Source organism: Panthera onca, chromosome A3 (genome assembly GCF_046562875.1).
Source record: "Panthera onca isolate mPanOnc1 chromosome A3, mPanOnc1 haplotype 2, whole genome shotgun sequence".
NCBI classification, from domain to species: Eukaryota; Metazoa; Chordata; class Mammalia; order Carnivora; family Felidae; genus Panthera; species Panthera onca.
Genome location: NC_138341.1, coordinates 40,497,250 through 40,519,087, shown reverse-complemented (window position 1 = coordinate 40,519,087; position 21,838 = coordinate 40,497,250). Strand labels below are relative to the sequence as shown.

Below are 21,838 nucleotides of genomic sequence, written 5' to 3'. Positions count from 1 at the left end.
GGTAACAGCAGCACCCCTCTGATGGGCTGTACCCACCCCTCCCTCAGAGCTGAGTTGTCTGGGCTAAAGCCTGGGCCGGGCTCAAACGCTAGCCCCACCACTTAGCAGTGGGCATGACCTGGTCTCTCTCTACATCTGGGTAGTGATGTGCCTCCTAAGTCTTGTGGGCGTTCAATGGTTAGTTCAGGTAAAAGGCGGGGCGCAGGGCCTGCCTCCTAGGACACACCCGATAATTATTATTGTGGCTGCTGTTACTGTCGGGACTGCACTCTGCCTGGCCCTGGGAAGCACTCGCATGTTCGACCTGTGGTTCTGGGGAAGGAAGGCTCACGAAGCCTGGGGTCTTGACGGTTTTTTCCAAGAGCTGTGTGTTGAAGAGCCGTACTTGGGCGAGGGAGGAGAGAAGATGGAGCAGGGGGACCCGCAAGAGTAAAGTTTGGAGTGGGAAAGTGTGCAGTACCCAGTTGCTGCAGATGCGTGCGGTCTTCCTACTGTTGAGAGTTTTCTCATGTTTCCGTGCAGGTGCACGTCAGTATCTTAAGTCCTTGAGGAGGGACGTCCTCAGTCACAAGCTGGGTGTGCACGGTCCTCGGTACAGCAACACCGACCCGCTGAGCCGGCTCTGGTCGGGGCCATGGTGGGGTCCAGACAGTCATGGGAAGGGCAGAGGACCCTCCTGTGTCGGCTACAGGATTAGGCAGTAGACCAGCCTTTTGAAACTCCCCTGAGACTAGAACCAGACACAACCCGTCCCCCCAGCAGAAGAGGCTGTTTGAATGGAGGAGTCCTGGAAGTGGGTGGGGTAGGCGATGAGATGAAAGGGAGGTGCGCAGGCTGAGTCTGGGGAGATGAGGTGACCCGAGGGAAGCCCAGAAGATGGAGGGGAGAACAAAGAGAAGGAAGGAGAAACCTCCAGTTGTCCTGTGTGCTGGGGGCAACGGAGGTCTTTTAGGGCTGGATGTGGGAACGGACTGTAGCCTTTTTTGGATCCTGAACGGCTGCAACAGGAGACTGCTTTGGGCTTCAAAATGCTGAACTTGGGAGCGGCCTTTGTCTACCTCAGTTTCAGGTTCTGAAATTGTCTAATGGTCTTCATCACGGACAATCAGACGTATCCCCACAAATCAAGAATATGCTGTGATTCTACTCTTTCTCCATCCAAGTGACACCTCCAAAAATATCCCTCGTGAAATCCCATGCCCTGATGTTTTATTTGGAAGGTAGGGTCACTGTATTTATGTGTCAGCCATAAATACTTGGATGAGAGTATGAATTCCTAAGGGTCTGCCACTTCCGGCTGGTAGTATTAGATCCTTTGGAAGTGTCCTGTGTCGTAATATGCCAACAGATTTAGAATTTTAAGCAGTCATGGAAACAAACAGGTGTTCAGTGCAGCTAAAAATAAGTACCCTGGGAAGTGAAATTGGGGCCATGCCAAGGAGTTAAGGTGAGCAGCACTGTGCTTTAGGAGGTGGTCAAAACTGTGGGGAGAAAGCCAAGAAAAGAAAACCCTGCCCCCTCTCAGCGCTCAGGAGTGTTCGCCTTTCTCAGAATCTCTTGTCTGTCGTATTGGCCGTTTTCATCCTCTCAACTGGAATTTCTTGCGACCCCAACCCCACACGGAGCTTTCCAGCCTAGATTTCCTGGTGAGAGGCCCAACCCAGCAGGGGCAGCTCCTGTGTGGGGACGGTGAGTGGGTGGCCTCCTCTTGTCCTAGGCGAGTGCGTCCCGCCGAGAGTCTCCTGGGGTGATGAGCGGTGTGAGGGTGACTGGGAGCGCTTTGCCTCAGCAGCCCGAACCTGGAGAGGACTTGGAGCCCAGACATTCCAGACCATTTAATCCTTCCCCTCCCGGGAAGGGCCTCAGCCACATCCTTCATGCCCTGTTGCCCTTCCTGAGGAGTGAAGGGTGGTGGTTGTCAGGGTGTCAAGGATGGAGAGTGACAAGTGGGGTAAACACAGCTTGTTACTACCAGATTCAGTTACCGGCAGTGCTTGAGGCTCAATGGCCAGGGACTTGTCCACCCCTTGAGGACAGGGCATCTTAGACACCACCAGCAGGGTTCTGGGAAGAGGGGTTACAAGTGTCATGGGATAGTCTCATGAAGCTGATGTAGCAGGCAGAACTAATTATGTTATCTCAGCCTTTCATTGCTGGTAACTCTGAATCCGGAACCTTGCTTTGACCCTGACAATAACCAAAGCTCTACAGAAGACCTGTCTTTACGCCAAAGGCGCGATGTGTGATTCTGTTTGTTCAAAAACAAGCAAAAGTATATATGGTGATAGAGGGTAGAACAGTGGCTACCTTGGGGGCAGAGGAATGCTGACTGGGAAAGGGACATGCGAAAAACCTTGTAAAACGGGTTCTAGAAGCTTCCATCTCTTCATCTGGCGGTGGTTACATGGGTTTATACATACAAAAAAGTAAGTTGAGCTGTACCTTTAAGATGTGTGCACATTACTGTATGTATATCTCAATAAATAAGAAAATGAAGGAAAAAGTGCATAAAAAGGAGGTCTGTTAAGAGAAACACCTTGGCAACATTTGGTAGCCTAGCTTTTTTCTTTTTTTTACCACCCTCGGAGTTTGCTGTTTCGTGGCCCCAGGTCCTAAAATCTGACTTGGTTCAGCCAAGAAATCTAAAACACCAGCCACCTATGGAGAAATAAAGTAACCACAAGTCTCTTCCAAGTTTGACAGTCAAGAGAGTAACTCAGAAAGTGCCAGCCCTGCATCCTGAATGAGTCTCTCCATCATTCCACAGTTTAACAAAGTTATTGGGGCATCACGGTCAAGCCGACCCAACTTTAACTTGCTGCTCTGCCACTCAGTCGCCCTGGGACCTTCTAGAAAACTGTCGCCCTCTCTAAGGCTCAGTTTCTTCATCTGTGAATTCAATGTTCCTCAGTGAGGAGGGTAGCTGCAAAGTACTCAGCTCAGTGCTCAGTGCTTCGCCAGTGATGGGTGAAAGTCAATGCTGCCACCACCTGCAGTCAGCTGCTGCTGATTGTCACTGTGGCCCTCATCGCCGAATCGTGCAGGCTTGGAGGGCCTTCCGGGACCCGCACTGCTCTCCAGGGAGATGCTTTGCATCTCTGCAGTCGCTCTCCCAAACGCTTCCCACATGACCCAACTGTTCATACAGTTGGGGCTGCTCCAGGGCGCAGAGGCCCCCTCTGGCTTGGCAGGATGCTTTGGCTGGAGCCTCTGCTGGTTCTCAGAGCAGGAGCGTGGTCGAGTCGGACAACAGTGTACCCACGTTGAAGCAGCTGTGGCGAACATCTGGCTCTGATTATCTGGCTGGGAATGGCTGGGGGTGGGAGCGCCGTGATTTATAGATTGCTCCTCTGGCTGTAAATCCCATCTCTAATTGTGACTTCTCTGTCCCTAATTGTTTGCAGAGAAGAGAGGAGCTCAATGGCTTACAATCCCTGGCAGGGCCGGAGGCTGCTGGGGGGTGAGGTTTGTTGCTAGGACACCACCGTCTTTGTTTTGGTCCCTGCTCAGCAGTGTTTTTAAGGCCCTGTATACATTTCTCTGTATTGTTAATGTAATTTGTTCAGGCAGTGAACAGCCAAGTTCAGCCGAAGGAATCCGATACTCATAACAGAAACACCAGAGGCCAGGTTTTTGTGGTCAAATTAGGGTTTTGAGGCCTAGGAAGAGAATGAAATGTTTGAGCTGGGCCAGGGGGACAATCTCCCTTTCTCCTCTGTGCTAACGCTGGCCTGGGTTCAGCCTCCTTGCGGAGCTTGGCTTGGGGGGCACCACGTCCACCACATTCAGGGCTGTGTTAGGTGGGGAGCAGGGCTGCCCTTCTCCCAGAAAAGGAATGCAGATTTTATTCCAAAGGGATGAAAGGAGGCTCACAAAGTGTGGGTAAGTTGGGGCCCTCTCTGCCCAGCCTTCTCCTCACCCTGGCTCCAGGCACCTTTTATCTACCACTCCCGCCCCTGAATTACTGGACTGGTGCAGAAATCATAGTTGGGATCTGTCGAGAAGGTATGTAACTGTGCAAAATGCAATTGGCCCCTTTCCGTTGCCTGTGAAGACTCGATACCCCACTTACCACCTGGGAACTTCGCGCTCTGCTGTGCTCGGAGTTTTCCGGAATGATGGATTCCAAACAACTTTCAGTGAGTGGTTAGCGATGTTAACTCGGTTCATCCTACCTTCTTCATTTTGCCTCAAAACAAAACAAAACAAAACAAACATATCAGTCCACATTTTCCGCGCTTTCTTTTGCTTCTAGAATGCGTCCATGTTGTGAAATTAATCAGGCCAACATTTCCAACCCCCTTCCTGCCTGCATGCCTGCCTGCCTGCTTTGGAAGGATGCCTGGTGTGCACGCATCCGTCCATCCATTTAACAATTACTGAACACCTTCTGTGGTTACCAAGTAGAATATGATAGGGTCCTGGCCCTCAGGAGCTTAAAATGCAGGGGAACAAACAGGAAGACCAGTCTTTACAAAACATGTGACAAGTGGCTGGCAAAACAGAGTGGACCATCACCTGGAATACCTTCAGATTCTCTGTCTCCTCCCCTTCTCAAAATAAACATTAAAAAGAATTTTTTTTTTTTAAATGAAAAGGACTACTCAAGCCTGGAGGAGTGAGGGGGAGGCCCTGGTGAGGAGGTGTTCGGGCTGCGCCTCACAAGGGAACACTTAGCACTGGCTCTCGTCGTGGCCTGGAGCTCACTCTCCTTCCTTCCCTCTGTCCAGGGGCTGGAAGGACCCTGGGGAGGGGAGAGAGATGTCTTCTTGATGACCTCATTATCCCTAGAATGCTGGTGATTGGCCAGAAGTTTTCACAGGCTAACCATCTTCCATTCAGAAGGTGAATTGCATGTGTGTTGAGATTGACTCCTGGTGTAGACACCTCTTGCCCTCACTGTGTCTGGACTCTAACATCTTCAACTAAGAACACCCTTCTGCATTATGGGCATCTTCACTGAGCCTAAGTGTTCATAAATCACTTGACCAGATCATCCAGTGAACTATACTATTCTTGATCATGGCGAACACGAAATAGGCAGGATTGAAACCAACCAGGCAAATTATACCGACTTTCACCTGAAAAACGTAACCTGCTGTCTTAGCAAGATATTTGATTTTCATAAAACTAATTGTTCACAGAAGAGGAAAGTTAGGGTGTTCTATACTCTTAATTTCCAGGATCCTCATTTAAAGTGAAATGAGTCTAAAGGAGGGAAGCCACTTTCTGTTTCACTTTCTGTTCACCCTTGATGTCACGACTGGTGTCAGAGCTTCATGGCTTCTGGGCCCGTGTCCCAGCACCATGCTCTGAAGCCGTGTGACTTGCAACGTTCTACCACTTACTAGTCTGTGCCTGCGTGCTTACCACTGCTTCTCAGGGTTCTGTTGGCATCGTTTACTCTTGGAGCAGTTTCTTGACACCTCCTACCCACCACTGACTTAGAAATTCCTTGCCCGATTGACTTCCAATAATACCCTATACTAGCATTAAAGTAGCACTAGTTTATATTAAAACTGTTGTTTTCTCCTTTGCCTCCTCCATTAGATAATGAATTCCTTGGGATCAGAAATGGTGTCTTTCTCTCCCATGCCTGGAAGAGTACCTGCGAGGTGTTCACTGTGTATTTATGGGCTAAAAATTTCATATATGTGTCTTTTATCCATTAAGAAATTTGGCTTTCCAGACGATAAATGCTCCCTCGTCAAAACGCTAAAATTAACTTTAGCCGTTTCAGTGGAAGTATTCTAAAATGCATCCTACACTTTTCTAACTTCTTAAATTACGAAGAGGGAATCTTTTTTGTTGCATTTTGTTTTGTTTTCGATGACTCAGGATCAGCTTTACGAACCCCAGTTTTATGCAGGGCTGAAGGGAAATGAATTTTTCACAGGCTTTTATGGTATTGTAAAACCATTATGTTTGAGTTGAAAGAACAAAAACTTTAAGCCATCTAGTTTATCTTATTTTACAGACCAGGAAAATGAGCTGGAGCCAGCAGCTAGGTCTTCTGAACTTCCTAACTGGGTGTATTTCGCATCATCTCACACCCCCGCCCACCTCTTCTTTCTGCCCTTCCCCCTCCCAAGTAATTGAAATGAGGCTGCTCTGTGTTCCCTGCAGTTGACTGCCTCAAGCTGGGAGGCTGTACATCTTTCTGGAAAGGTGAGGTGCTGAGATCTCTAACCTCTGTCTTGTCCATTTTTTGCTAATTCCCAGAGTTGGGAGTTAGCGCCTCTCATCTAAATATTACACTTCTAGTGGATTAAGCTTCTATCATATAATCAAGAACTAAGAAGTGTTTAGTTTCACTGAAAAACTGACATAGTGTCCTTTACTCGAGTTCTTGCTCTTTTGTCTATGGGAGGGGTCCCTGGATCTTTACCTAAGGTTTACTAACTTGGTTAAAGAACAGTACTTGGTTTTTAGACAGCCTGATCGTTTGTAGATTAAGTGCAGGTGACCATCTAGGCAAAGGGAAACACTGAAGTAATAATACGGAAACGTACTTTGTAATGGAGGGTAATGATGATGATATAAGATGTTCAGAAAAGGTTAAATGTGTTCTTTTTAAAAAAAAACATATGTTGTTTACTTTCTGTTTAAAGAAAGATGCAGGATCAGAGAAAGGCAAAATTAAAACCATAATGAGGTGCCAAATATTAAATTATGAGAATGCAGGTGTCAGCAAGGATATACATTAATAAATGATGCTTAAATCATTATAAATACTTTGAGGAATATTTTGGCAATATCTAGTAATTGAAGATGCACAGGGATGCCTGGGTGGCTCAGTCAGTTAAACATCCGACTCTTGATTTCAGCTCAGGTCATGATTTCACAGTTGCATGAGTTTGAGCCCCACATAGGGCCCTGCACTGACCATGCAGAGCCTGCTTGGGATTCTCTCTCACTCTCTGTCTCTCTCAAAAGAAATAAACTTAAAAAAAAGTTGAAGATGCACATATCTTATGACCCAGCAGATCTCTCACATGTGGCACAAGAGACATGAACAAGAATAGCCATTGTTGCACTGTATCTAATAGCCTAAACTAGAACAACATAGCAGCTATTGATATAGAAAATAAATAGACACATAAACAGCCATATAGTAGAATACAGGGAATTAACCAGATCTACACGTACTAACACACGAACAAATTCCAAAAGTCTAATGTTAATTAGAAAAAGCAAGTTGCCAAAGAATACCTAAACTGTGCTGCCATTTATATGAATGTTTAAAACTCCCAAGAGAATGATAATCATATTGTGGTTATGTAGGAGAATTGTCCTGGTGCTTAGGAGATCCATGCTGAGGTATATTGGAGGATAAGGTATCACAATGTCTATAAATTGCTTTCAAGTGGCTCAGCAAAATAAAAGTATGTGTGTGTACATGTATAGGGGAGAAAGGTAAACCTAAGGCAAATTTGGGAACATGTTAATGATGGTAAATCTGGTTGCAGGAAAGATGGGGTTTCATTATATTTCTCCTACAACGTTCCCATAAATTTGGAGTTTTTCAAAATAAAAAGTTGGAGAAAACCCCTAAATTGAGCCTGTAAATTGTAGGTCGTGCATATGTAATGAAAGTATTAAAACATGCAGAGCGATGCTAAACAGCATGTTTGGAAAATAGTTATGTCTGGGGAAATGTATGGCTGAGACTGGGGGCTTTAGCTGTATTAGTATCACTTTATTTCTTTTTTCAAAAAAGTTAGGTGATGGGGTACCTGGGTGGCTCAGTTAGTTAAGCCTCAGACTCTTGATTTCGGCTCAGTTCATGATCACATGGTTCGTGGGTTCCAGCCCTGAGTCGGGCTCTGCACTGACAGCATGGAGCCCGGTTGGGATTCTCTCTCTTCCTCTCTCTGCCCCTCCCCCGCTCATGCACACACACGCGCACATGTGCGCGCGCTCTCTCTCAAAAATAATTAATTAAAAAAATAAGGTGAGAATTCTAAGATCAACATGGGAAAATGTTACACTGTTTAATTTAGGTAATGGATATGTTAGTGTTTCTTTTTTGTCTCTTTACATTAGATATCATTTTATTTACAGAGAGATGGTTTCTAACTGGAAATAACACTTTTTAAAACTACAATTAGGTAAATGAGTTAGTTTCATTTTTTAAATTAAAAATTATTGTTAGATAACTGATACCAAAATCCTGATACCAGACAAGGACACCATGAGAAAAGAAAATCACAGGCCAATGTTCCTGGTGAATATAGTTGCAAAAATCTTCAAAACAATATTAGCAAACTGAATTCAACAATACATTAAAAGGGTCAAGTGGGATTTATTACAGGAATGTAAGGATGGTTCAACATTTGCAAATCAGTGAGTATGATATACCACATTAGCAAAATAAAGGATAAAAAAATCATATGATTGTCTCACTAGATGCAGAAAAAGCATTTGACAAAATTATGACTCAAAAAAACCCTCTTTGGGTGTCGAGGAACATACCTCAAATAAAGGCCGTATATGACAAGCTCACACCTAACATTATACTGAATGGCAAAAAGCTGAAAGTATTTCCTCTAAGATCAGGAAAAGGAAGGAGTAAAACTGTCACTGTTTGCAAGTGACATTGTGTATAGAATACCCTGAAGATTCCATCAAAAAACTGTTAGAACTACTAAAGAAATTTCAGTAAAATCAATACAAAGATCAATACAGAGAAATCGGTTTATATTTCCATACACCAATAATGAATTATCAGAAAGAAAAAATTTTTTCGGCCAGTTAAGTGTCCAACTTCAACTCAGGTCATGATCTCGCGGTTCGTGAGTTCGAGCCCCGTGTCGGGCTCTGTGCTGACAGCTCGGAGCCTGGAGCCTGCTTCGGATTCTGTGTCTCCCCCTCTGTCTGCCCCTCCCCGGCTCACGCTCTGTGTCTCTCTGTCTCAGTAATAAATAAGATGTGAGGGTGCGGGTATCCCCAGCTCCAACTGGATTTAGATGTGCTGAGAACAGCAAGGAGGGAGAAGAAGGAAGCCACGCCCAGGGAAAAGTGCACAGGGGACCACGGACGGTGAAGTACAGCAGACCGCAATTTAACATTGCGTGGCCTGCACTTGCTAAGTCTTCACAACGAACTTATTCTTTAGCCCTCAAAGCAACCCCCTGTGATGTGTGTGCTGGTCTTTATCTCTGCTGAACACTTGATGACACAGAGGCACAGATAAATGACTTCGCGGAGGTTGCCTGTTCGCAAGTGGCAAGGGCAGGATTTGACGCCGGGCAGACCTAGAGTCAGGGTTCTCGACACTGAGCTCTGCTGCCCTTCATGTCCGTGCCGCTTCCATGTTTTGGTGGAAATCTAAGGCTGTAAGAGTTTGTCCCCCCAACTTCTCTATCCTACCTGCCTTCCCATTCTCCTGATCACCTAAGGCGGCAGTCTTCAGTTCCTCTTGTGTCCCATAATCATCATTCAGTCCCCAGGACCTGTTGAGTCTCTGCCACTGTCCTCCAATCCCAGAATCAACTCCAGCCCTTCCCTTTTTTTTTTATCCTCATTGTTTTTTAACCTGCTGCCGCACCCTTTCTTCATACCACTGTCCTGCCTGCAACCCTCCAGAGCATCCGCACTGACCATACAATGAACACAGGGTCTCACTTCTAAGGCAGGGAGCAGAAAGTGGACTTGGGTTCACATACCACCTCTGCCGCTTTCTTACACTGCAACTAATGCATGGTGTCCTCTGCAAGATGGGGACTTTGAGACGGTCAGATGTAGGAAAAAACATGCATGGAGTGCTTGGGACAAGACAAGCGTTTGGGCCCAGAGTGAGTTAGTGCTGAGTCTTCTCTCCTATGTGGTTTTACTGTTTTTCTAGTATCTGCCTAAGAAAGCAAACTACAAAAGCCTTGCCTGCTGAATATCTTTGGATTCCTCTTGGTCCCACGCTGGTGCGCTTTGAGCTCTCATTACTGGTTTGGTCTCCTCTCTGCTTACAAAATCAAAACCACTCCTAGGACTCGACTCAAAGAGGGTCTCCCTGAGGCACTGGGGATCCGTTCCTCCCATAAACTACTAGAGCATTGGCCACCGGGACCCCACTTCTGGGTCTCCCAGACCATCCAAATTTCAGAAAACTTGGGTAAGGAGAGGGGTTGGCAGAACAACACCAGCTATAGCATTTGTACCAAATGAAGAGACTAATAGAAAAAACTACCCTCTACTATCTCCGTAACTTCATTTCAAAAAGAAAAATTTAGTAACAATAATCAAGAAAAGGAGGGGCGCCTGGGTGGCTCAGGTCATGATCTCCTGGCTTGTAGATTCAAGCCCAGTGTTGGGCTCTGTGCTCAGAGCCTGGAGCCTGCTTCGGGCTCTGTGTCTCCTCTTCTCTCTGCCCCTCCCCCACTCACGCGCTATCTCTGTCTCAAAAATAAACAAATGTAAAAAAAAAAACCAATTTTTATTTTTTAAAGAAAAGGCGGCGGTGGGGGTGGTGGGTGAGGAGAGAAAAGAAATCTACCCAACCATGCAGAACGGTGCTGTAGGCTCTGTAAATGTAGCTTCAGGAAAAACTTTACCCTTAGTCCCTATTTCTACCATTTTGACAGGAACCACCGGTGTTGGCTACATCTTTGAATTCGTCTATGTCTTATTTCCCATCCTCGTTATAAGGTTTTGGGGTTCATGGCATTTGTCTTCACTGAGAAGTTTCTCAAATACTTAAGACATTTGATTGGCTTACAATCAGCCATAAACCATTTGGTGGTATTGGGTATTTGTTTTTTATTCAGTCATCATTGAGTAGCTGCTAGCAGTCTGGGGGTGTCTTAGGGACGCAGTTATAAGACAAGATCAGGTCCCCAGCCTGGCGGGACTGTATTTCAAGCGAGGGAGTGTCCAGTTATGGGTGAGGACGTGGTGCTGGGCAAGGAACAGCCTATGTGAGTATGGAACACAGACTGACTCCTAGGGAAGCCTTGAGGGAAGGCAGGGAAGAGTGGGTCGGGGCTCTCTCCAAGGTGTGCACCTGACTCAGCGTCCCCAAGGAGTTCTCAATGGTTTGGATTTAGTCAGGAAGCAAGGAAGCAGATGTTGAGATATGGGCTGCTGAGGTAACAGAGTTCTTAGAAATTAGGGCCTTGTTTTGAAGGAAGCTGGTGAACTGTTGGAAAAAGTGTGATAGAATTCTAATTTTATAAAAGAAAGAAAAAAAGAGAAAGAAAAGAAGGAAAGGAAGGAAGGCAGAAAAAGATGTGACCATCCGCATACATGTATGTTTATATGTGGGCGTACATTCTAGAAAGGAGATGGGGAAGTTTCACACCGGTCTGGGGAGAAGCATGTACAGGGGGAATATTTCCTTGTGTTAATTGAGCTATTGGAAGAAAGGGAGGGAAAAGTAGTGTATATTAAAGAAAACTTGGATATTAAGGAAAGGTTTTTTTTCTTTTTTTCTTTTTCTTTTTTTCTTTTTCTTTTCCTTTTCCTTTTCCTTTTCCTTTTCCTTTTCCTTTTTCTTTTCCTTTTCCTTTTCCTTTTCCACATCACTTAGTAATCCTGTCACTCAAACATAATCATTCAAATATATTGGTCCAGCTTCTGGCAGACCTTTCTTGTGGTGTGTAAGTTTTATACTCCTTTCTTTAAGGGTCTTTGTTTCCTCTTTCTTTCTTTCTTTCTTTCTTTCTTTCTTTCTCTCTCTCTCTCTCTCTCTCTCTCTCTCTCTTTCTTTCTCTTTCTTTCTTTCTTTCTCTTTCTTTCTCTTTTTTTTTTTTTTTTGTGAGAGTGAGCACAAGCAGGGGAGGGGCAGAGAGAGAAGGAGACAGAATCCCAAGCAGGCTCCAGACTGTCAGTGCAGAGCCTGAGGAGGGGCTCAGACCCACGAACCGTGAGATCATGACCTGAGCCAAAATCAAGAGTCAGATGCTTAACCGACTGAGTCACCCAGGCTCCCCTAGACTTCTTTCTTTTTAACCATCAGTGTCTTCTTACTGAGGTGTAATTTGGAGTCTTGCTTTTTTCGTGTGATATTCTCCCATAACATGTCCAACTGACACATTTAACCATTCCTCTATTTTTAGAAATTTGTAGTTTTCTGGTATTTTACTGTCATAAATAATAATGCAGGGCGTGTCTATTATGTACAAAGCTTTTTTTCTGAATTTGGCATTATTACCCTAGATTCCCAGACATGGGCTTACGAGAGTAAAAAGCTAGGAACGTTTATACAGCTCTTCGTTGCTGAATTTCCTTGCAATGGGCTGACCCTGTTTATACCTCGGTCTCCCACAGAGTACCCATTCCTTCTGTACCTCTACACGGCACTCTCATTTTTGTGGGGCACAGTCAAACGGATTATAAGTCTTTAAAAAAAAGTAATAGCTTCAAGTTTTCACTGTTTTTCCTTGGCCCTATACTGTGTACAGTTGGCTTGATTGTGTTGCCAGAGGAAAAGCCTGAGGGGGTGGGTGGATATAGCCTTCTAATTAGCTGTTAGTTTGTGTAAAGGAACAAATGTCTTAAGCTTTCCAAAACGTAGTCTAAGCTTGGATAGATCCCTTGACTTTTAAATGTCTGTTCCCTCAGGATTAGTGCTCTCTTCAGGGGGGAAGAACATATAAATGTTCCCAGAAACGTTATAGGGCACGTTGAAAATACTTTGAAACTGCAGGAATCTTGTTGACGGATGAGGTTGCTAAGCTAGCCCGAAGGAACAGCTCCTTTCTGTCACTGATGGTCAGCGCCCTTGGGAAATCAGGTCTGTTAGGATGCCTCCGACCCCAGGACTGCAGTCCTGGTCCAGCCTCAGAAGAACATCTCTTCTCGACGGGCTGATGCTTCCTCCCAGCAGCCTTGTTTGTATTTCTTCTTTGAGTTGTAAGTGGGTTTTTCCATTCCTCAATTGCTCTTGGAGACCTGAGAATCACTTCGCATCTGAGAATAATTAATCACTAGCTGAGATCACAGGGCTATCTGGTCCAACAATTTGTTGTCTGGCCTCTGCCTGGACACCTGCAGTGATGGGGGCAGCCCAGAGCAGATTGAATTCCTCCTTGTCCACGTGACGGCCTTTCACTCTTCAGAAGACAGCCTTCTCCTGTTGTCTTCTCTTCACACTGAACATCTCTAGACAACATAGTTTTGAACATCTTCAGCCTGCTGCTCTAATCTGGATCTCCTGGAAGGGGGTGTATTTGAAAAGCAGAACACCATTCCTTAGGCACCATTGGAGGATGTCCGCCATTGAAGGAGCTTCCTGTTTCAGGCACCCGTGGGGCAGAATTGACTCCCCCAAAGTTATTGTCACATGTGTAGCTGTGACATGTGCTGTCAGTTCAGTCATATCCCACTTCTATACCCTCGGTGGTGGGAGGTCTGTGGTTATAGTACTTTGTCTCTGTTAACTGTTGTCATGGATTTGCCCCCATTTTTCCATAACCTTTAGGGGTTATGTGTGCAGGGGTTACTGTCAGGTCAGGATGGATTCAGATCCTACCCTGAGCTACTCAGGTAGCTTCCCTGTGCCTGTTTTCTCATATGTAAAATGGTACTCTGACCGCCCCACCTGAGATGGTCATTGTAAGGATTAACTGAGTTCATATTAGCACAGTACTTGGAACAGTGCCTGGACATTGAAAGACAATAGACAAGTTAACTATCTGTCACTGTCACCCTGTTGAGATTCTTTGGTGTCTTCATTGTGTTCTCTTTAGGGCCAGCCAGGGAGCCTCCCAGATCAGCAGCCAACATGGCTCACGCCCCAGGGCTGAGAGGCTTAGAGCTGGAGAATTTCGGCTCTTGTGCCTTTCCTTCTGGCCTGCCTGCCTTCTGTTTTTTTATTTTGAGGTTTATTTTGGTTTTGTTTTGTGCTTTATGTGCGTTTGGTTTTGTAATTGTTATTTTATTATTTTTTTAATGTTTTTTATTTTATTTTTGAGAGAGAGAGAGAGAGAGAGCAAGATCGCGTAAGCAGGGGAGGGGCAGAGACAGGGAGACAGAGGATCCGAAGCAGGCTCCACACTGACAGCAGAGAGTCACTGCGGGGCTCGAACTCATGAACAGTGAGATCATGACCTGAGCCGAAGTTGGACCCTTAACCGACTGAGCCAGCCAGGTGACCCTGTAATTGTAATTTAAGATCTCAGGGGACTTAATAATACTGAACTTGACCCAATGGTGTGTGTAAATCCACCATGTCTTTCTTCACCGTTTCTCTAGAATCAGATTTTCTCCTCCGAGTTTCTGCCCTCACTCATTCATTACTCAACCAATACTGACTGTGCACCTTCGGTGGGGACCGTACTGTTCTGGACACAGGCCACAGGAGCGATCTGAGTGTCCTGGTGAAACTGTCATTTCAGGGTTATGGGTAGACATCAGGGATATGGGATATGGCCTCTGTGAGGTTGCGTTCACCCTTTGCATGAAGACCTTGAATTTGATCGCTCCTGTTCAACATATGGCCATGAACCCACTTGAGATCATAACTGCTGTCCTTTCACCCTTCTTTCCACTGTTTTCTCTCCTACCCACTAAGGAGCATCTCCTCCACTATTATTTTTCCTCAGTTGGCATACTCACAAAGAGCAACGTCTCAAAAAATATAAATCTTGATGTTCCCCACCCAGTCGTAGGTGTCCTTAGAGTAGTTGTGATCATCCATCCAGCGCTTCAGATCTTGAATATGTTCATTTTTACCTCAACCTGGTTAGAGATCACAGCAACAGAGATTTAAAAGAGTGGGCTGTACTTAGAGCTTGGCCGATATGATGTAAGAGAACAAAGCAGATTTGTTATTTTATCCTGGCCTGCAGAGTCAGCACACTGTTTTCTTGCTTGTTCTCTAAAGGGCTAAATTTAGATCTTATTTACTTATTTACTCACTTACTTATTACTTTATTTATTTTTTACATACTGTGAAATTCACTCTTTGTGGAGTACATTTCTATAGGTTTTAACAAATTGTACTACCACACTTACGATCTAGAACAAGTCCACTCCACCCCCCACCCCCCAAGTCCCTCTTGGCAACCCCGTTCAGTCAACACCTCCCCTACAGTTAGTCTCAAACCCCGGCAACCACTGTCTAGTCTCTATAGTTTTGCCTTTTCCAGAATGACATCTAAGTGGATTCATACAGTGCGTAGTCTTTTGAGTCTGGCTTCATTCGTGTAGTCAAATGTATTTGAGTCACTAAATACTAAATGTATTGTAGTCAAATGTATTCATTCACGTTGCTACTTAAATCAGTAGCTCCTGTTCGTTACTGATTGGTATTCCATTGTGTGGATGAACCTGTGTTTGCTGATCCATTCACCTGTTGAAGGACATTTGGATTCTTTCCAGTTTTTGGTGGTTCTGTATAAAACATTCACCTAAAATTTTTATGTGAGAGGATAATCTTTTAATAAGGCTTTTTGCCTTTGTGCTGATTTTACTTTTTACCTCTCTTGTTTAAAGGCTGCAGAAATTTTGGTAGAATGTTTGATAAATTACAGATGGCAGTGCAACTTTGAAAGGAATGCCTCCATTCTTGCAAAAAAAGAGATCTCAAGAATTCCCAAACAAATGCCGAAGACTCTCTCATCTCTAAGAAGTACGGGTTTTGAACCACATTCACCATCCACTGGAATTCATTTTATGCCTGAAGTGGATTGTCTACTTAAATTTTCGTTCTTTGTTTTTGGGTTGATGTCTTTTTAAGTCACAAATGCACCACAATGCTGAGCAAATGATACAGATGCCAAAAGTCCAGGAATCACAGAACAAGGGTTTATCCTCTCAACTTTGGACATGTGGGAAGAAGGGTAAGGTGAGCCAGAGTGTGTAGACACTGGCATTATTCTAGCACAAGGGGAGAGTGTGGGGAATGGGATGAGACCTGAGGATTTAACTTGTTTCTGAAGGGCATTCCCAAATCCTGCTCTGGAATAATTCCCCAACTACCATTTAATCAGCTCCATTAAACCCTGCCCTGTCTAGTGCACTGTGCTCCAGACACAGCTCTCCTGGGCTCTCAGTAATAGCTCAATTGTGTGTAAGTGACTGTGAAGAGGCTCTGTGTGCTGGATGAATAGCCCCCGTCTCCATGGAAACCAGTGCTGGCTGAGGGGCTGACCTTTGACCCACTTGTTGCCACCATACTGTTAACCACTGGTGCCTCTTGGGTGGAGAAAGAAAGCAAGGAAATGGCTGTCAAAGTTGTTTTTATTTTCCTTCAGTTGAAGCCTGGATCCACACTAAGTAGAAATAACACACCAATATTAGCTCAAAGCACTTGGATGTTCTGAGTTTAATTTACTTCTGGATTCTGCCTGTCCTCCCCTCCTCTCCCCCAAGCCTTTTCCGTATCTTACAGTGCAGAACTCAGCCATGGGTGGCGGTATTGGTTTATCATCACTCTCTGGAGATGCCTGGGAGTATAGTTCCTAAGGGGCAGGGTGGAAAAGGAGCAGGTCCCCATACTGGGAGTCACCGTGGTGTGGCCATGGACACATTTCCTCTTTTGTACAATGGAGTGAATACTCTCTCTCAACCCAGACCCTCGAGGAACTTAGCTGAGATGTGGCTGAAGCATTACAACTGTAAGACTCACCATTAACCAAGGCATTAGGACCTTAAGGGCAAGGGTAAACCTTGTACCTTTTTAGTGATGATAAAAACCAAAAGCTTGGCTGCACAACAGCCTGACAGGTCTGGCCAAGATGACTTTAGCAACGCTGAAGTGATTCCTCAGCTCAGGCCCCTCTGTGTCAGCAAGTATTTTAGTCCCCGTGACACTTGCTGCACATAAGCAGGTTTCTTCTGGGCTCCATCCTTTGCTCTGAGCTAACTTGGGTCATCATGGTTGTCCTGGGCCCCTTGAAGACATCATAGACAGAATCAGGTCTGTCATTCCCAGGATTCCTTGCAGAGGGGTCTCTGACCTGGGTCAGACCCTGAGGGCTCCCCTCCTTGGGGTGTGTGTCTGGTTTGTATGGCGCGAACATGCTACTGTGTCCCTGGTGCCCAGAGGGAGGATTTCAAGAGAAGGTGTGTCAAGAGACTGGCAGGTGCTGGGCTTGTCAGGTTTCGGGCTAGAGCCACCCCGTAAGACAAGTCAGGTAATGTCTTGGAAAGGAACATTTTTCCTTCTGTAAGTGGAAAAGGAAAACGACCCTTGGTTCCTACAGTACAGATTCCTTACTGAGGGTCGTTGGTGGTATGTATCTATCCCTAGGACAGTGTGTCATCCAGGGGCAAGTGGGAACACAAGAGCTAACAAGAACCCCAGTCTGAGTTCCTTGAAGGAAGTTAGTCAGAATGCAAAGTGACAGTTCCTCTTTTAGAGACAGAAGTCTCAAAACGTCCATGACTTTCCAGGAATTGTGGAGTGAGAGGGTTGGAAGGAGAACAGGGGACACTGGCCGTGATTGAGATTTCCCAACGCTTTGTTCCCTAAACCTGTCAAGGATCATGGAGGTGTCAAAGCACCAGCTTCGTCCTATATGTTATTTTTCGGACCTGAAGTCACTGTCGTGAGTTCTTTTATTAGGACTCTGATCTTGTATAATCCACCTTACTTGGGAATACCACCATTACTACCGTAGGCTAATAAAGTAATGCTTTCCGTGTCTGCTTCCTCCCATCTTGCCTGACGTATGGTTGAGGAGGTCATTCTTTGAGGTAAAGTCTTAGGATGGAGAAGCCTAAAATACTTTCAGGGTCTTTAGTTACAGTTCTCAGATATTTATTAGAATTGGATAGTTTGTCAAGTGGAGATTTTTCTTTTTTTTTAATTTCCTGCAACTTGCCGCCAATACTTGGTCAAGCCTTGGACTCTACCATAGCCAAATCAAGGATGGGATGCCCATCCCTAGTTCCTGGTTGGAACCGTATTCACCTGGAGGTCTGCAGTATGGCCACCTCTCAGTTCCTTACGTAATGGGGCTTTCATGGTGTGGAACAGCTGCTCTGTCTTGGGCTGCAGAAAGTCTGCGTGCACCCTGTGTAGGCACCCACAAGACCGTTTGCTGAAAGCAGTTTAACGCTCTTTGCCATCCCCCGAAAGTACAATTATCAGCGTATGGACTACTTACAGGAGATCGGGTTGGGTTAGCATTCCCATTGCCCCAAGTTGTAGGGAGCCGGAAATACACATGCATTAACCCTGGGCCGGGGGTGGTGGGGAGAAATGAAAGTCCCTTCATTCTGCAGCTGTGTAAACAGTCCAGGGGGAGACAGCCTGCAGCTAAGGATAATGGGGAGGAAGGAGGGGTGCCGTGTGCAGGGGCTGACCAATCAGGGGGCCTCCATGGGGGCCCTCCAGGACTCTGAGCATGATGGGGGAGGGGCTGGCACCATCAGGAGGCATGGGGGGTGCACAAGCTCCCAGGTTTTTCACACGCAGAAGGCATACTCATGGAAGTAGGGGTGATGCTAAGCGACGAAAAGTGTAAACAGTCTGGGCCTACCTGACTGAAGGAAAGTGGAATGAGAGGAAGGTGATGCGGGAAGCCTGGGGAAGGGGGTGGCCTTCCAGATGAGTGCCTCTTCCCCCTGGACAGGCACTGCACCCCTGGGGGCAACATGAGGAGAGGCTCTCCTTGACTCAGGAGTGGGACATGAGCCCCATTCACAGAGTCCCTAAGCCGGTGGGGAGGAAAGGCCAGCATACCACCCTTTGTGTCCCAGGAGGAGTTTTGGAGGAAGAGGCAGAGAGCACCTGCGGTGGGAGGAGGGCCGAGGAGGCTTAGCTGGGGTATGTCTTCTAGATACTTAGGGAAGGGCCAGAGCAAACCGGCTAGAAATGGCAGCAACGGAGGGAGGAGACAGTGAAGCCAGACCCCAGGTGGAACCCCAGCCCTCACCAGGCCCTGCGTGCTCCCGGCTCCTCCATTTCCTCTGACACACAGGTCACTGTGGCAGCTCCCAGGGCGGCAAGTTAGGTGCAGCCGCTGTCCTGCAACCGGGGTCGCCACGCACTGCAGGGGCCACCGCTTGGGTTCCTTCGTTCACTCTTCATTCCAGCAGTCATTTACAGATTGCCTTCTGCGTGCCAGTCCCTGTCCCAGGATCCGAGGTCAGGGCAGAAAAGCAGACAGTCCAGGGGCTGTGCTAGTGGGCCAGGGGCTACTTTAAACGGGAGGACTTTGCAGTGCCTATTTGGAGGTGCGTGCAACCTCCCTGCTCTACTGGCCCAGCAGGCCAAGGACCCCTTGCTGCTCCGGTGCAGGCTCCCATCCAGGGAGGCACTGGGGCCCCGGCCCTCCCTCGGGTCCTTGTACCCATTCCCCCTGCTGCCATGAGGGCTGGAGCCCTGCTCTGCCATGGACACAGCCGGACAGGCAGATTCTGCCCCTCCTTTCCGGGCACAGGGCAGACCAGTTTTTCTCTTTATGCAAAGCTCTTCCCAGTTCCTCAGGAACTCTGTGACCCCAAATGCAGTGGGAGCAGTGGTTAGCCCAGGTCCGTCCCTGGCCCTCTGGATGACTTTGCATTGATCCCTCTAGGGCAACACTATCCAATAACAATATAACTTGAGCCGTAGAGGTAATTTAAAATTTTCTAGTAGTCTCCTTAAAAAAAAAAAAAAAATTAAAAGGAAACTACTAAATTTTTATTTTAAAAAACTCTTTTAAGTTTGTTTATTTTGAGAAAGGGAGGAGCAAAGAGAGAGAGAGAGAGAGAGAGAAAGAGAGAGAGAGAGAGAGAGAGAGAGAATCCCAGGCAGGCACTGCAGTCAGAGAAGAGCTTGATTCAGGGCTCGAACCCACGAACTGTGAGGTCATGGCCGGAGCCGAAATCAAGAGTGGGACGCTCAACTGACTGAGCCACCCAGACACCCACCCCCTAAATTATTCCAGTTCATTTACAATATTATCATTTCAACATATAATCAATATAAAAATAATTACTAAGGTCACTCATGTTCGTTTTCCATACGGTGTCTTTGATGTGTGTTTTACGTGTACCACACATCATTTTAAGTGCTGCAGTCACACGCGGCTTCCTGGGACAGCTCCGGGAGACTGCCTTTCCTCATGGGCAGGATGGAGGGGATGCTGTCCCTTCACCTCCTCCCCTCTTGAATACAAACGAGTGGGAGAGTGGGAGCATTAGGAGGCAGCGGAGATGTAGGATGTTATAACCTTTAGTCTGTCATCCCTGAAGGTGTGAATGGGAAAACCCAAAGGACTGATGTGGGAATTTCCCTCCTGATGGTGACAGTCACCATGTCACAAATGAGAGAGATAACTGAGAAACCCATATGGACAATTAAAGCCATAAATGGCCTAAAATGGTGCATATGCTTATGGGCTAAGTTATTCAGGGGCAGAATTTAATGTCTCGCTGAAATTTGAGAAAGTAATCTTGCAGTTTAAAAAAAAAAGGAGAGAGGGAAATGTGTTTTTTCCCTAAACCACGGTAACTGTAAAAACGTGTGACGCTTTCTGTTAAGTTGTATTTTAATAGAAATATTAAGTCTGTGGCTTTTGTTTTTGTTTTCAAGGAAATGGAGAAAGGAAGGAAACTGGAAGGTTTAAATTCGTTATGCTAGCTTTGGATTCTGCAAAATCAGGAAATCAGAAAGTACAAGTTCTCAGAGCAGTGACATTTAACTCCATTGGGAAGGGCACACCCAAGGTCACCCTTTTAAAGGGTTTGTCTTCCTTTTCAACGTTTTTATACAGCATGCCCTTTGGAGCTCAGCATTTTCCAGTGTGGGAACAGAAGTGGGAACACTAGGGTTTTCTCATCTGACTCTGAGAGTGCCCCATCCTCAGTGCCTTCTACATGATAGCACTGAATAGAAATTTGTTGACAGACTCACAGACTGTGGCTTGAGGAGGACACCCGGAGGATTGGATGCATTTTTAAGCAGTCCTAGTTCCTGTGAGATAATTCAGGCCCCCAGGTATATTTTTAAATTTGTTGGTGACTTTAGAAACTTTTAAAGTAAATTAAATATAGGCACTGTTTATTTTTAGTATTTTAACTAAACTCTCTATTAGGACTTTATTTGGGCTCTAGGACCTGGACAACTACCTGGCTCTAGGAATAGCTTGTTTCTGTTTCTCTGTAAATAGTCCTTTTCAAGTTTCTTTTTGGTTTCTTTCTTTTTTATGGCGAGGAAAGTTTTTGAATTATGCAGAGTCTAAAAACATCAGGCTATAAGAAGGTGATGAGAACTTCTTCCACTGTCTGGATCAGTTCAAATCCAACTAAGCATTTACCTACAGGACCCCAGCAGGAGGGAGACTTACATGTTACCCAGCAGGCCTTCCCCATCTCTGATCCTTTATGCTCCCTTAATCTGATCCCTTAATGCTCCCATGGGTACCCTGAGGTTGGTAGCCTTACGGCTGCTGGCTTCCCTGGGGCATTCCTCCTAGCCCAGGGCTACCAACCGCCAGTGTGGAACCCATGTCAGATAAAGCCCCGACCCAGTAAAATGCCAACATCCAGCCAAATCCACACTTGTCCATTTGTGAACACATAGCACTCAAGAGTTTCCTCCCCTTCTTTTTCTGTGCGACACCTCAAATAATGGCAAGAATGGCCCTACACTGCCTTGAGGATTTTTTAGCTTCACTTCCTCATCCAAACCTGACACCGCGGCCATTATGACAATATGACCTCCGAAGCTGCACTCTGTCGGCTCCACATCTACTCTTACTCTAGGGGGCAGTCACTGAGTTATGTCTCCTGCCTTCCTCCTCCCCAAATGGAGCTCACCAGATGGCTCTCCGTTGCCATTTGTGGTGAGTGGGAAGGCCAGCACTGGTCCCCAGTCTCATGCTACTTGAAGACATTTCCCCCTGAGCCTTTTGCTCGTGGGACCTACTCAGGTTTCTCCTTTTCTGTGCGGGATGTGTTGCTTGCA

At 46.1% G+C, this 21,838-nt stretch overlaps 1 protein-coding gene across 4 annotated transcripts in view; it reads left to right on the top strand.

Annotated features, from left to right (window-relative positions):
- Positions 1-21,838, top strand: part of TCF7L1 (transcription factor 7 like 1) — a 159,123-nt gene that overhangs the window by 76,476 nt on the left and 60,809 nt on the right. The window lies entirely within an intron of this gene.